Raw genomic sequence first — 17,632 nt, 5'->3', positions numbered from 1 at the left:
AAAAACACCTCTGGTGCACATCCTAACTTGGTCAAATAAACAACCCACAAAGAAAACCATCACAAAAATAAACATCACAAGACTATAAATAGAATATAAGGAAACACAGTTCTCAACCATATGATTTAATTCCATCAATTTATCTTGTTTAGTTTGGGTCATAGGGATGTGTTTAGAAATAAAGTATGAATATATATGTTAATATAAATGGTTATGCTAATATACTGATTTAAATCAGTAAGTATTTAAATGTCAAATCTCTTTGTGCATATAAAATATCATGCAACATTATCATGTTATCAATTTAAATAATCGTATAAATGATATAATTAATAACATAAATGTATATTATTAGATTAAATATTAATATCAATTTTATTTCTAAAATATTAATTTGACTTCTATTTAAGTCCAATATTAACATTTACTTTTCCTTTAATTTATAATGCAACTAGAGGTAACTCAACTTGAAAGTATACTTTTAATTATCTACAATTTCTCTCATAATATTAAATATTCATAACTAAATGACTATATAGTGAATTCTACTATAACTTATCTTAAAATATAACTAAATCACAATTATATATTTATTAATTTGTAACTCCACTTGAATCAATAAATATATAATAAGTTATATCCTACTAAGAGTTTTAAAAGTAACTGATATTAAAACCTCACTTAGAAGAAAATAAATAAATAATTTTTTGGATTTAATTTTTTAATTAAAAAAAAAATTAAAAAATTTTGAATCCAAAAATTAAATTAATTTAAAAAAAAATAAAAACAAACATACAATTAGTATTTTCATATGCCTTTGATATCTCAAATCATGCAAGCATAATATACTTAGTTTTCTATCTTTATAATATTTGTTTTCACATACATGTATACTTTTAGTTGCAACATGCTTTCCTCTCGATTAATCTTTAGCTTTTCCAATAAATTTTGCAACCAAATATCTTAGATATAAGAAGAATATTCATCTTTATTTAGAAAATTCATGATAATCACATGGTTCTAATCACAAATTTAAAGTTGAAACCCTAGATGCTTAATTTGTTGTTTTCTTCCAATTTTCTATAATATATTTTTTTCTATATTAGAAAAGGTTTTAAAAGAATACAATCATAATAATTTTTTAGATTTTTTTACAATTTTTTTGTCAATTTTTCTGGATCAATAAGTTTTCCTTTTCAAAATCTACAACATAATTATTTATCCAAAAATCAATACAATAAATTAATAAGCATTATGCAAGCACTTAGGAAGACATGAAGTAGACATATCTTTCAATAAAATTCTACAATGGGTTTTCAAACCCCACTTCTAAACCACAACTAAAATCTGAAACAATTTGTGAACGCATGCAAATTCAAACCCTATGAAATTTTCAACAATTCTTTTGCTCCAATTCTAAAGTTTGCTCTCCAAAATCTGTGTCTCCCTCAAATGAACTACAAGCCCTCTAATAAAGAACCATAACCCTAACTAGGGTTTTTGTTCGCAAATATTTTGAAAGCCACTACTTTATTAAAAATATTAATATTTCAATTATTTAATCCTTTCTTGCAAACTTAAAGAACTTTTAAATTAAAAATGCACTTTTATTTTATTTTGCTCCACTTTATTAATTTGTGCAAGAACTATTGAAAGCGTAATTTATTGTTTAAATTAAATAAATTTGATTATACAACTCTAATTTAATTATTATTAATTAAATATTTATAATAAAGCAATATTAAAGCTTTAATACTTTAATATTTTAATTCTCTTTTTATCCAACTTCTTAAAATTAGACTTTTAAATTAAATATTTTAAATTGAAGCACATATTTAATTAATTTGTAATTAATTAAATATCATCATATTTTAATTTCTCTTTAACCAATTTTCTAAATTAGACTTCCAAATTAAGGTTTTTAAATTAAAATAGATATTTAATTAGTTTTGAATCAATTTAATATTCTCAGATTTTTATATTTTCTTTTTAATCAAATAATATTTAATAATTCTTAATATTATATGATTAACTCAAATATTATAATTAAATAATTTACCAAATAAAACACATAGCCAAGTCTACATTAAAGCAACACTACCAAAAATTGATTAAAACTCAAAATTAAACAACATAGGCAAAGATGAACTCATGTGTTTAAAAGGGTGGAAAGTCAGATACATGTCCTCCTCGTCAAGACAAGTAATTAGGCTATCGCCAAGATTGGACCTGAACATTATCTCCTCATTCTTACCATTGAGTTATTGTGATAGGGCACGTTCATCCTAACAATTCAAGGAAGTCGATGCCCAATACCTACAAATCTATATAAAAGATGAGAATGCATATATATCTAAGCTAAAAAATAATGGCGAGGAGTGATACATCATGTAAATCTGGACTAGCAGGTGGCTATGACTCCCTCCCTCAACTATATCAAACATGTGAAACATACATGTAAAAGAAACACACACCATACACATGCAAGTATAAGATAAGTATAATATTAAATTATAAATATAAATAACATCATATTCTAACATGAATATCTCATCATCATGAGGACATAATAAACATCTTTTTAAGACACACCATATGACAATATCATAAAAGTAATTTCATTAACTAACCATGAGCAATTAAAGCATCATTACTGCAAGTAGGAAATTGTTACAACTTGACATAATCAATTACTCAACATACCAAAGTATTGTATTTCAAATATCAAATAAAGTCTAACCCATTTGTAGAAGAGTCATATAAAACTTTAAAAACCAAGTCTACAATGATAGCAAAGGAGGGGTATTACAAGTATCAAGTTGGGAAACTTGACCTTCTGTGAGAGTTGGGAAATATTCAAACACATTTCCTAAATTCTCAAATTTCTCAACTATGAGAATAGGAGGATCTTCCAAAGAGATGGGGAGTGCCAACATGTTCACTTGTGAAACAGGGATGGTAGATGTAAAAATGGTGGAGAACGAATCCACATCATTGTCTATATCATCCAAGAAAGGTGTTTTTTGAGTGGAAGGACCTTGAGTATTTGTTGGGCATGGAGAAGATATGATCATGATCTCTCATTCTTTCTCTTCATCTTCTTCATTAGACTCTTCCTCAGATTATTCCTCATATTCTTGAGCCTGTAAGTGCACTTGAGAGGATTCTTGAAGTGATTTTGACCCCTTTTTGCCTTTGAGCTTAAACTTGAGAGATTTAGTTGGAACTGAGGAAGATGCACCATCTTTTCTTGTAATCTCCGCTTGAGATGACCTTCCAACTGGTCCAAAATGGTCACAATCTATGCAAAGCTTAGGATGTACTCTCTTAAGACAATTGATCTCCAACCACTTGTTAGTATTTTCTAGGATGAACTAGAATATATCAAAGATAAAAACACCTTCTTTTTGTTGCTAATGAATGAGAAAAGGACAATGATTGTCAAAGCCAACCTGATGATATTCTGGATCACTAGGTGGAATATCAAGCATGTTGAGGTCAATGATTTGTTGCAGTGTGAGCTTGCAATAGTCCATTTTCATGATATCCATCTCTATGTGGAAGTCAATCCATATGTCCTCTATGCGATGAACATGGGTGAATGCTCTTTTGATCTTTGAATGCATTCCTCAGTAGTAAAAAAAAAACCTAGCTTTACATTTTCCTTGTGGACTAAATTGAGCATATATTGACCAATCTCTAAGGGTTTGACCATGGTAATATTGAATCCTAGCAGCCTATGTCGAGTATTTTGATATGATTACACCTTCATGTGTTGTCTAGTCAACTCCATAAGAATGATCTTATCAATAACATATCTTGGAAAGTTATATGGTTCTTCTTTGAAATAATTAACTCTCAAATAAGTAAAAGTTGGAAACTGCAAAAAGACGCAACCAAATTGATTTACCCATTTCTAAGCTTCATCTAGTACTCTTCTAATTGCTAACTCTTTATCAAATTGACACCTGAATATCCAAAAAATGCATCTTGGACTCTCCTATAGTGGAGTTTTCTCTATTTCAATGTGATTTGATCATGATAGTTCCAAATAGGAACTTGAAGCTAATCCCCTTTTGTGGAAAGCCCTGCGAAGGATCCCATGGATGCAACAATGTAAACCAAGTATAAATTTATGTGAAATGGCATTGATGTTCCCACATTAAGAAACTTCTCACATAATATTGTACTAATAAGATCTTCGTAGAATATGTGTTCTTTTTTATTAAAGATCTGAAAGATAAACTTGTACATGTATGGTTCAAAGTCACTAGATCCTTGAGGCCACATACTCTACTAAGGAAAGTAATCAAATCCTTACATTTCGGCTTGAAGTCAGATCTGTGTATTGTCTTGGACCATCTACAAAAATTACTTCTCTTGACATCCAACTAGTATGCATTCATTTACCTTTGCTAATTCAACTTCTTCTCATTCCATAAGTCCAAAGATGTCTCTTTTGACAGGTTATGCACTCTACACTCGAAGGAACTCTGAAGATCCGTTCAATAATCTTTGGACCCAAGCTGATGATAACATTACCATCTGCATTCTTGATTATTTTGGTCTTAAGATAGAAATGTCAAGCACATCCTAAGACAAATTCTAGTTCCAAGGCAGTCATAGGAAAAGTAGACCATATATGAATGTTACTTTTCTTGATGCATCACATCTCTCTATTAGAAGGAGCTTTGACCCTTTGTAAGAAGTCAACTATGTCAACATGTCAAAACCCTATGTCAGATACTTGATCCAAAGGAGATGAGACAAGAGATGCAGATGCATGAGCTAACTCCTTGGCATACTGGTACTTCATCTTTCCTTTGGATTTTGTAGATGTGGGCACGTCTTGTGTTACAACATAAAAATTCTAAGGGATGAATACATCATCAGAAGATATTGACTCCATGAGGATATTAGTATTGGATTGAAAAATATGGAACTATGAAGAATAGTGTGTTCGGAGTATTTATTAGATACTCATGGAACATGCGATGAATTGGATGTGATATAGAAAGTACATGTAGAGGGACAAAAAGGGACTTAGGAGGATGGATTGCATGTAAGTTAGAAATGGTTTTTATGTAAATTCTTTTGGAATGTAAGCTAGGTGCATGAGGATGCATGTAAATGATGACTTTGGTATTTAAAGAGTGACCTTTTACTAAAATTAGATTCTGTAAATGTAATTATATGTAAAGTAATTTACATGTAATTGTTACTTATGTAAACATGTAATTAGGTTTGAAGGATGGAATTACATGTAAATGCATATGGAGGATGGAACAACATGTAAGTGGATTTGGAGGATGTATTTACATGTACATGTGTATGGATGCTCATATATTGGAAAATGGATGTAATATACTTTGACATGTGTTGGTGAAATATGAAAAATGTGATTCACTTGCATGAAAAGGTGGAATGTGAAAAGTTGTAAAATGCTCTTGCATTCTTGGGAAATAATCCTAAACTTTCTTCCAGAAAAGGAAACAAACCAAGCAAGAAAAAAACAAGTTAAACTATGCGCAAAATGAAAAACAAACCTTTGGCTATTGACTTGGGCATGACAAATATCAAGACACTCTCCTACATGTAATTTCATTTTTGGAGTTTGGGAAAGTTTCAAGCACTTGAATAGAGAATATTTCATCTTATTTAAAGAAAATTTGCAAAATATATGTCATGACTTTGAACAAATGGGAAAAGATGAGCCAAAATATGCAACAGAATAAAAATGTAAGTAAGAAAGGACAAGAAAAGTTGAAATCTTCTACTTACTTGGAGCTCAAAGAGCCAAATGTGGAAGAGTAAGAAGTTGGAATGAATGACTTTCTTCCAAATTTGAATTTCCCAAACAACTCTTGACTATTTCAAAACTTCAAAATGCCTCCTCCTTGACATATTTTGTAGCTTGGAAGGAAGAAATTTGGGTTTTTTTAGCAAAATAGTGCCCTTTCCTTGCATGAACATGAGCCATTTTTTGTCTTGGGAGGAAAAATCATGGTCTCCAATTGCATATACATGAGTTAAAATGCCCAAAATCACTCTATGGAGGTCTTTACATATTTAAAATGAATGCATTTGGAGGTTGAGAAGGCAAATCACACTCTCCATGGGCAAACACATGTATCAAAATGCATGTAAACGACCAAGAATGAAAATCAAACTCTCCCATCCCAATTACATGTATTGAAATATGTAATATGTAATATGCCTTGGGCATTTTCAGCCTTGAAAGGCACAATCATGGACTTGAGATGCTATTGCATGTTTTAAAATACCAAAATACACTCTCTGAAGGGTTTTACATGTAACACTTAACAGGTAAAAGGCCATTTCCATGCAAATCGCACCCTTGGATGACCATTACATGTTTTAAAAACTTAGATTTTATTTTTCTAAGTCCATAAAATGCCTTTTTAGCCTGAATTGCACTCTCAAGATGCAATTATAGGTAAACTGATTTACATGTAAATGAGATTTTCCATGCAAAGTGGACTCTAGGAAGTTCATTACATGTGTTTCTAGAACACAACACACTCTAGAATGCATTTACATGTTAATTTTTTATAGACATGTAACTTGAATTTGCACAATTTAAAAGACCAATTAAGCACATGTTTTTTTTTTTTTTTGAGTCAATATTACTTAATTGGATAAAAAACAATATTTACACTACATAGTTCATATATTGTGTGAAAATATTATTCAAAAATTTATATTTAACTTAGATATTTTAAAATAAAACATAAAGTAAATCTTAAAAATAAATTAAACAATATAGTTAATAAAGTCACTTAAGTGAAAAGTTTAAATGCAACTCAACATGAAAATATAACATAAAGTGCTCTATAGTCACTTAAGTGATAAAGTAACTTAAAAACATGACATAAAGTCAATTTATGTTATATTTTTCAAAAAGTGAATGTCAACATTAAAATATAATATGATAGTTTAAATGTGCAATTGTATCAGGAGAGTCCACCTTTTGGGCACTTAAATGATCATATCTTTTGATTGCCAAGTCTGATTAAGCCCTAAGATATACCAAATTGAAGGGAAACATGAAGCAAGGGATTGAATGAAACCAAAAGACTAAAAGAAAATAAACACACACTTGAAAATGCAAAAAGGGACATTGAAGGCTTTAAAAGTCCATCATTAGCTTAATAAAATGAAAATTTAAAAAGACTTTACAAAATCCTTTAGTAAAAGGATTCATTATACAAATCGGGGTTCATTGATTGATCAATGTTAGCTAATTAAATAATGAACTATCTCATAGAAATGCAAAACGAAGTTGAAAAAGTTTGGTATTGTTACCTACATTTTGTGGTGACAAAATGCAGAACAACAAAAAGCATAACATGTAGACTCACCAAATATCATCCCAAATTATTAACTAGCTCAATTTCATCAAACCGTGTCTTCACCAAAACTCTTGGCACTGAATCAACATGAACATTAGCTAATAAACATATATATTGATATCAATAAAAAAAAAAATGCCAAACAACAATTACAGATAGGATTCTCTAAAAATCTCCCCCTTTGACATTGATGGGAACATATGATGTAAAAAACCTTCAATGCACAAAGTGATCTCTCTCTCTCTCTCTCTCTCTCTCTCTCTCTCTCTCTCTCTCTCTCTATTTTTTTTTGCACATAACCCTCTCTCCCCCTTTGACATCAATGAAAAAGGTCTAACTCTTCTTTTTCATAGCTCAACTAATCAACTACCCAATTAATTCCCCTTAGGATCATCTCCACAAATTTCATTTAAGACTACTAGACTAATGACTTCCTGCATTAATTAATTTTGAAAAGGAGGGCCCATCACCCCAAACATACTTATGAGATATTTAAAGACATCCTTTGATAAGGGCTTTGTAAAGATGTCAACAATCTATTCCTTATTAACCATATACTCTAACTTTACTTTCCCATTTACCCTCTCTCAAGAAAAGATACTTGATTGAAATATGTTTTTTTCTTGATTATAACACATGGCACCTAAATTACAACAATGAATAGTAATTGGTTTATCGTAGATAACTCTAATATTCTTCAATATTTTCTTCATCCAAATAACTTGTGTATAGATAATAATAACAACAACATGTTCAACTTCAACAATATCTATTGTGAAATATAATCCATCTTTTTACTTAACCAATAAACTAACCTTCCTCCTAAAGAGACTCCACCACTAGTGCTATTTATCTCATTAGTATTTCCTTCCCAATCTACATAAGTGTATATGTGAAGTGTAAAATCACCATCTTTATCATACCCTAATCCATAATCCACTGTTCATTTTAGGGAGATGAATATTATTGTAATAGAAACAACATGTGATTCCTTTTGTTCAACTTGGAATCTAAAAACAATATCAAATGCATTAGATATGTCAAGTCTTGTATGAGTTAGATATTACAATCTACCAATCATAGATTTGTATTTGATCTGATTATTACTCTTGGATTTATTATCCTTTTTCAATTTGAATTCCGTAACCATCGATATTCCAATAGGATTTGAATCCTCCATATAAAATCTCTTCAATAAATATTTTACATACTTGCTATGTGATATGAAAATCCTCTTTTCAATTTGAGTAATTTACATACCAAGAAGGATTATATCTCTTCTATCATAGAAATCTCAAATTCCTTCCACATCTAATTAGAAAAATGTGACATTATCTTATCATCACCATAAAATTGATATCATCCACAAAAATTTCAACAATCAAAATGCTTTCAAAATTGACTTTAACATATAAATAATTTTTTATAATACCTTTATTGAATCCAAGATCAATAAATATTAATGTAATATTGCATACCAGGCCCTAATGGCTTATTTTAAACCATATAATTCTTTCCTCAATTAGTAAACATGTCTTGAGTATCCATAGTAAATACATCTTTTTTTTTCAACATTGACTTCTTCCTCACGATCTCCATTTAAAATTCCAATTTGATATTCATCTAATATACCTTGAAATCTTTGTATGTAACATAAGCAAGAAACATCTAAGAACTTCAATTCTTGCAATAGGTATAAATGTTCATTAAAATCTATACCTTCAATATGTGAATTTTTTTGTAAACCAATCTAGCTTTATTTCTAACCACTTCACCATTTTCATTCAACTTGTTTTGAAAACCCATTTAGTTCCAACAATATTTTTTAATCTTTAGGTCTAGGGACAAGAATCCATGTTCTATTCTTTTCAATCCAATCTAACTCTTCTTTCATAGATGTGATATAGTTATCATGCTTGTAGACGTAGGCTCAATTGGTGAAATCAAATAAATTTCATCTCTAGAAATATTTCCACTTGAGTCATAACTCCTTGAGTCTTATCACCAATAATATGATCTTCAATATGATTAATATTTACCCACCTTAGAATCTTAGGGGCATGAAATTCATCAACTTCAATTTTATATTCAATCTCTTCAACCAAACCTTATTGTTCTCTATTCTAATTTTGATTTTTCTCCTCTATAATCTATAATTGATTATCTTCATTATCCTTTGAGTCATTATTGCATAATCTTTCTTGTATCTAAAATATTTCATCAAATTTCACATTAGCACTCTCAACAAGTTTCTTTAATATCTAATTATAGTGTCGATAGGATTTTTTCTTAGGATAATCACCAAGAAATATTCCTTCATCACTTCTAAGATCAAAATTTCCTAAATCATCATCTGTCTCAATGTAACATTTTCTTTGAAAAATTCTGAAATACTTAACTTTAGGTACATGTCCATACCATTGTTCATAAGGTGTCAAACTAGTACCATGTTTTATCTAAACTCTATTTAATGTGTAGACTATAGTAATAACAACTTCTATTCAATACATCTAGGGTACTTTTCTTTCCAACATCATACTACTTACAAAGTCAAGGATTGGCCCATTCCTTCACTCTTCTATCCCAATTTTCCAAGGGGTTCTAGGGGCACGTATCTATCTCCTTATTCCATTTTCTTTGCAATATGCATTGAATTCTATATGTAGAAACTATCCACCAGAGTCAAATCTCAAATATTTAAGCTTTAATCTAGATTCAGTCTCAACTTTAGCTTTAAATATTTTGAATTTATTAAAAAAATTAAACTATTTCTTCAAAAATGCAACCCACATAATTATAGAATAATCATCAAAGAGTATAATGAAATATCTCTAACCATACCAAGTCCTTATCTCAGTAGGACCAAATATAAATGTATGAACCAAATCTAAAATCCTCTAGAAATATATATTTTGTTCTTGAAAGTAGTTCTCTTTTATTACCCCATAGAGCATTCTTTGCATAATGTGTTAGTAGGCTTGATCAACTTTGATAAATCTCTCACAATATTAGTAGTACCGATCTTCAAAATGTTATCAAAATTTACATGAAAAAATCTCATATGCCATACTAACTGTCATCAATCTTCACAACTAAAAATATTTTCTATGTTGAGTTCAAATGATATGATTTACCTCTGGTTTTTGTTTTAGATGCAATCTAAATTCTTGAGTCATTTTTAATAGTTCATATTCCATCCTTAAATTATAGAAAACAATCTTTTTCGACCTACTATCTAACACTGAAAATATTATGCTTTCGTCCATAAACAAATAAAACATCATCAATAATATTTTTACCATCAAGAGTAATGTAGCCTCTTCATTTGATTAGCAATGAGTGCTGTCATCGAATCTAACAACACCATCATCATACTTATCAATCTTCACAAACTTATTCACATATCTTGTCATATGAAAGGATTTTTATTCAATCATAGTAGTTTCACATTGAATAGAAACAAATATATCTTCTTCCCTACTCGTTCCAGATTCATCATTAGTAGCACCATCAGTAGTGACATAATAACATTTATTCTAATATTTAGGCTTGAACTTCCTTGGTTTATGTTTAGGAACTCTCTTTGGACATTTGGATGCAAAATGAACAATCTTATTACATGAAAAAAATTCAAAGAAATTTTTTCTTCATACTTACCTTTTCCTTTTGGTAACCTCTTATTAATCATAGCTTCTTATTCTTCCAGCTTTCTTTCCTCTTTTTTAGTTTCTTCCCATTCCTTAGCATATCTGCCAAATCTTATAGAACTAGTAGAACTATCATAGTCAATCTTATTCTTTCCATTAAAAATAGTAGCTTTAAATGCCAAATCTACTTTACATAAAGTATCTCCAAGTTTTTTTATTTCAAAAGAAGAAAACTTACCAATCAATAATTCTCTTGTTATATCCTAAAATGTTTTGATTTTCTCAATAACAACAACCTGGACATCATAGAAATAATTTAAGGATTTGAGAATGTTTGACACAACTTCTCCTTAAATAATGGATCATCTGGTATCTCTGATTCCACAAACAACTTCTATTATCTTCTACACATATGTCCCGATTGTCTCATCTTCACTCATCCCCATAGATACTGGCTTGCCTTTCAAAATATACAACTTCTCTTGTTGCACAAACTCATCACCATTGTAGAGTGATTAATTTTTTTTCCAGATTTAATAAGTGGTCTCATGTTCCATCTCATTAGGATATTAAGTATCGTCCATAGAAATGAGTAAGGCTTCCTTAGCAATCATGTTGCCAAAAAATTTCTTCATTTGTGCTTCATCTGCATTCTCAAGATCTATAACTTGGTAGGGGTCTTTGTAAAGCTCCAATGCTCCATACCCATGCAAATCAAGTGTGCAATCAGTATTCCTTTCCATTGTCCATATTTGCATCAAAATTTCAATCTTCCTTCTTAATGGCCATTAAAAATCTCCTCAATTGGTTAAGCTTCAAAAATAGGACCAAAGAGCTCTAATGTCAATTGTTACGAATGATAATTCACAACAAACAACTCGAGGGGGGTGGGGGTGTGGACTTAGGTGTGACCAAATGAAAATATTGAACCATCTATCACATATCAATCTAAAAACTTAAATGCAATGCAAAAAAAAAAACACCATAACCAATTTCATTGATCAATTAAGGAAAAAACCATGGCATGGACCAAACCCACTAGATAATGTACTAGCACATATAAAATCATGTTAAAGGTTGCCGAGTAATGTACACATATTTAGGGACTTTCATGAAACTCACTGCTATATTACAACAAGGGAAACAACCCTAATTGGAATACAATCCAAATATAATAAGGGGAATGATTCAATGAGTAAACAAAAATTCATTGTGGACATCTATCTACTAAGATGAATTGACTGAAAGCATGATTTATGCCAATACAATTCCTTTGAAGTATATTATTAGATTCTTTCCATACCTCTTCTCAATCAAAATTGATCTTTGTCTCGGATTCAAACTTGCATCATCATACTATTTCCATATCTTGACACTTTCTTTCTCATCTAAATTCACAAATGAGTTCACTCTATTACACAATTATCTAACACTTATTAGGTCGGCTCAATATGAGACCTAATTAAAAAAAAAGTCACATCAACCAATGTGATTACATAAGTGTTGGCTAGAACACATATAGAAAATATTACAATATCAAATAACATGTTATCATCCAAAGATAATCATAATAATCTAAGAAAAAAATTTCCTAAGTCATCCATGAAATAAATTCCCTTTGCAATGACACACCTTTCAATATTTTATCAAGTGATACAAGGTCCTGTCAATTGTTTAATCAAGTACAAAAGAAAAACATAGAAAGAAACCTCCACACCAGAGAGTACTAGATACACACAAATTGAGGAGATAAGCACTTGATTATACCTTAAATAATAATGCAACATATAATTAGCTAAATTATCTAACAAACAAGATACATGAATGTCTTATTGTACAATAAGAATCTACACCAAGAATGTAAGTGAAATAAAGAGGACAAGAGAAGGAGAGATAAGTCAACAATATCTTACATTTGGAAGATAACCATCCCCATTCTTTGATCCCTAGAAGTGGTATAGATAGTAATGCTTCTTGGCAACCACATGGAGCCTATAGGACCACCCCTCCATACTCATGGAGATAGTGACTAGACCACAATCATAAAAGATAATAACATCCAAGGATTACACACTTTCCAAATGATGCATGATACAAGTACTTAATGATCATGAATGCAATGCAATACATTAGGTCACTAGCTAAACACACTATAGGATAACTATGTAAGAACTCTACCAGAGTGTCATTATTTGTCTCAAGTAGCACAAGTAGTATCAAATCTTCCCCTTGACTCCCTCAAGAGGCTAGAATTATAATTAATCTTCATTCCAATAGAGTTAAGAGGCTAGATACTGTCTCTTCATTCCAACTCCCTCAAAATTCCATATACCAAACCTTCATTCCAACTCCCTTGAGAGGCCAAGTGTTCAATATAATCTTATCTTTTTTTTTTTTACTACCCAAGTTTTTATTTGATTGTCACTTATTAAACCTCTAAATGTTACCTTGTGGATCGGGGTAACCATTAGAAGCCACTCCAAAACTCTACCTACATACCCTTCTCATCACATGATGAGTTTGATAAGCAATGCAAATTCCCAACCCAGCCCCCAAATGAACAATCACTCAACTAGCCTAAATCCAATAGTTTAGGTCTCATAAGATCTCACCATATACATGTGCATGTTCTTGTGGGTGGGCATAAACAACTCTATGTGGAACCATGATAAAACTAATGTCTTGCTAGAAGTATAGATCTACTAACAAATCAACAATCCACAAAGTAAAACCATAGGATGAATGAAAACATGTTGGACATTCAATTTCTATTATCCAAACATGTGCCACAAAATTTGAACAGAAATATGAGCGACACTTAAAATTAGGCAAAGATAAAACACCCAAAGTTCTAACTTCTTTGATCATAATGAAAATGAAAACCCACTTCTAAAATATGGTCAAACTACAAGAAATCTGATAAAATTCTTAGTCCTAGTTCACATGTAAAATATGGTAGCACAACATCATCAAAATCTTCAAATTAAATCTCAAAACTACATAGATGCACATACCCAACCAACCAGGCTGTGAAATGCATGAAAATAAAGGGGAACACTAGTTCTCAACCCACAATCATTTAGCAACAAATGAGGAAAAAATAAAGTAAATTAAAGGAAACCAAATGCTGAAAATAGAGAAATGCAATAATAAAATAACAAGGGCATAAAATGCAATGGAAACTCAACAATGAAGGAGAATCCCACTATAAATTGAATGAGCCTATCTCACAATGATCCAATGAGCCAAACTGCCACCATGAACACAACAAGAATTTATCCAAAAGGGTTTTGGAGAAAATTCTTCAAATCATGAAATCACAAAGTGAGAAGTGAGTAATAAATTCAATTTTTCCTAATATAATATTTTTTAGTAAAGTGAATTATAAATCAGACCATTAAATCACTTAATAGCCTAGTTGACCCCTTTCCCAATTTAAATTGGATAATTCCAATTATTTGGAAGTCAACTAGGGCGAATTAGAGGGTAAATAAAATAAATAAAATTAAATAATAAAATCTCCCAAATTAATTAAATTGACATTTAATTAACATTTTCAATGACAATTATAGAACCCTAAATATAAAGACACACTCATGGGTCTAATCACTTATGTACTATGAATTTGGATTTACAAATTACCCTAGGTTTAATAATATCATTAATATAGATACATCACCCATCCATGAACAACATTGGCTCACCATGAACAATCAAGGTCACTATCTCTTGGTACCGTTGTCAGGGATATAGGTACACATTGATATCCTGAATTTAGAGTGAATGTACCTAACACTTGTTCAACAAACAACAAACATCAAGTACATATGCTTAATAGATAAATAACCGAAGCACATGTAGTCAAAGTCACATAAAGAAGAATGAGACACCATGTAGATCTCACAAGCAATTGACTATGATTTTGTTCCCACTTCGTACTAGCACCAACATGCAATAATTCATAATAGTGGTGTGGTACAACATAACACCATATAATCTTATGATAAAACATTTAAATTAAACAATTTAAATAAATATTGTTCATCATTTGAGCATATATCTACTAAAGGTAAAAGACATATATCCACAACATAAAATTACACCAAAAATGAATCCAATAATACTCATATGATAACATATAAACCATAGTCCAAGTCCAAATACAAAATAAACTAGGTATGATAATAAAACATCTTGTCATGTCACTAACACCATCATGGAGATACGATCAAACTGAATAGCAATATCAACTAACATCTAGCAACTGTGATACTGGTAATCAAAATAATGTATAGTCTTTGAAGCACCTCAATATGCAAATAAACATGTAATAAGCATCAAAGTATCTCTTGGGTCAAAAAAACCATAGAACAAAATACAAACACGAGAGACACTACACCCTAAAATAGATAAATTGAAAAGGAAAAAATCTTAATAGTAAGACTTTAAAACCCTATAATGTAGTGGGTGTTGCAATGACTATGAATTTGGAGGAATAAATGTTTTGAGTGGTTGGGGCTTACACTAGTTAAGGTGTTCAAGTTAATATCTTTTGGAAAGGAAAAAAAATGTATGAGTATTTTTTTATGATGGAAATGTTTGGAGTTTTAGGCCACTTTATCTTTTGAGTTTATAATGTTGGATCTTGGTTGTTACAAGCTTTTTTGCTTTCATGTAATGTTCCCACTTCTTATCTATATGTGTGTGTGTGTGTGTGTGTAAACACACACACACACACACACACACACATGTATATATGTATGTATATATATATACACATATACATATATATACACATACATATACTAGTAAATTTGCACCTATTTTTGGATGAGGGTTGGTCAATTTTCTGACTGCCAATGGTTGAAAATTTTTGTCGCTATAATTTCGTTGAAATTTTGATAAAATCCAGGGTTTTCTATATATCAATGGACAACCTCATAAAAAATGATCCCAATCTTTGTCAGGTGTTAGATCATAACTACCAAACACTGAAACTTTGACAATTAGGAGTGGTTATCAATGAGCTTGCCATGCCATCAACGATAGGCCTCGTCAAAACATCGACAAAGTGTCGTCAAAATCCTATGAGATTTTGACAACATTTCCATGTCATTGATGATGACTATCATCGATAGATCGACTAATGGTCATAAAAAATGAGCCCAATCTCTATTAGGAGGTGGCGTTAGACCATAACTACCAAATGTCAAAACTTTGACGATTAGGAGTGGTTATCGACAAGCTTGCCATGCCATCAACAACAGGCCTCATCAAAACAATGAAAAAACATCATTGAAATCCTATGATATTATGATGACGTTTCCATGTCATCGACGACAAATACCGTTGATAGATCGACTAATGGTCATGGAAACTTCAATGATAAACCTGGTTTGTAAAACAATAAATTCATAAGAATCCTATTTGTTTGGTGATCCAAGGTAATTGGTGAGTGTCATGTTGGCAAAATTAGGAGTGTAAGAATCCTATTTTTCAATGCTTGATCCAAGGATTGGATAAATGAAAAGATGTAAAGTGGGTTGGTTGGGAGAGAGGGAAAGTTATATTTTATTGTCTACATGTTAATAGTGATGGTAGTTGTCAATGGGCATTAAGGATGGAAAATAATGTGTTTGAACAACCCAAGTGTGTGGACATAGGGAAGGACAAGATGTCTCATGATGAGAGTGTGATAAAAATTTGTGATTGAGATCAAAAGTTGGACCTTGCAATATGATCAACAATTGATGGACTGATCAAAGTTTGAGTGCTTGATGTTTAAGGAGTTAAGTTTTGAATAGTGACATTGGTAAGGGTAGATGATGTGAGAAGTCGTATCTTACAAATAATTAAGAATGTATTCTCATTTAAACATTGTGTGTAATGCCCACTTATAACCAACCAATCTATGCTTGGAGGGGTGTGTCTCTTTGCATCCTTGTAAGATATAAGATGAAATTCATTCTTTTCAAGGGGGGATCAGCCATATATTTTTATATTATAGTATTATCCTTTATAGATTTCTACAATTAGAGAAACCTTAATAACATTCTATCCAATTGGAATAAGAAGGAGAAGAGCATCAATTGACGTCCCTTATTCAACACCAAACATGTAACAAAACAACATTATGTAGGAACCGTAAAAAAATATTGTCATCAATACTTCCCTTCTAGATTCAAACCATAAATAGATTCATTCCTTACCTAGAATTACCCTCAAATGATGGAGAGATGCTTTCTTTACCCTACAACCTCAATTTCTCATTCAATTTTGCTGCTTAGTACCCTTTAACCAAATACAATGAAATCATGATTAGTTAGCATTACAAAAGATGTTGAAATGTTTCAAGATATGTTCCAGTTTTGTTGCATTGGTCAGTGTGCTATATGCATATTAGGATCTATAGTGTTATATAAACAACTTTAAGAAGACTAAGATCAACATGTTACCAATATGGTTGCAATTAGTAGAAATCAATTTTAGTGAATGAAGGCATGACACATTTCAACAAAGGAAACGAAACATTACTTTTAATAACATCAAAATGTAAAATGTAGCAATAGTCAAAGTAAGGAACCCTGCGATAGAGCTGCAATGTAAATAGTG

Source organism: Cupressus sempervirens, chromosome 9 (assembly GCF_028749045.1).
Source record: "Cupressus sempervirens isolate cs-2001-9-10 chromosome 9, ASM2874904v1, whole genome shotgun sequence".
NCBI classification, from domain to species: domain Eukaryota; kingdom Viridiplantae; phylum Streptophyta; class Pinopsida; order Cupressales; family Cupressaceae; genus Cupressus; species Cupressus sempervirens.
The sequence above is the reverse complement of the archived record's forward strand: the minus strand, read 5'-3'. Positions refer to the sequence as shown.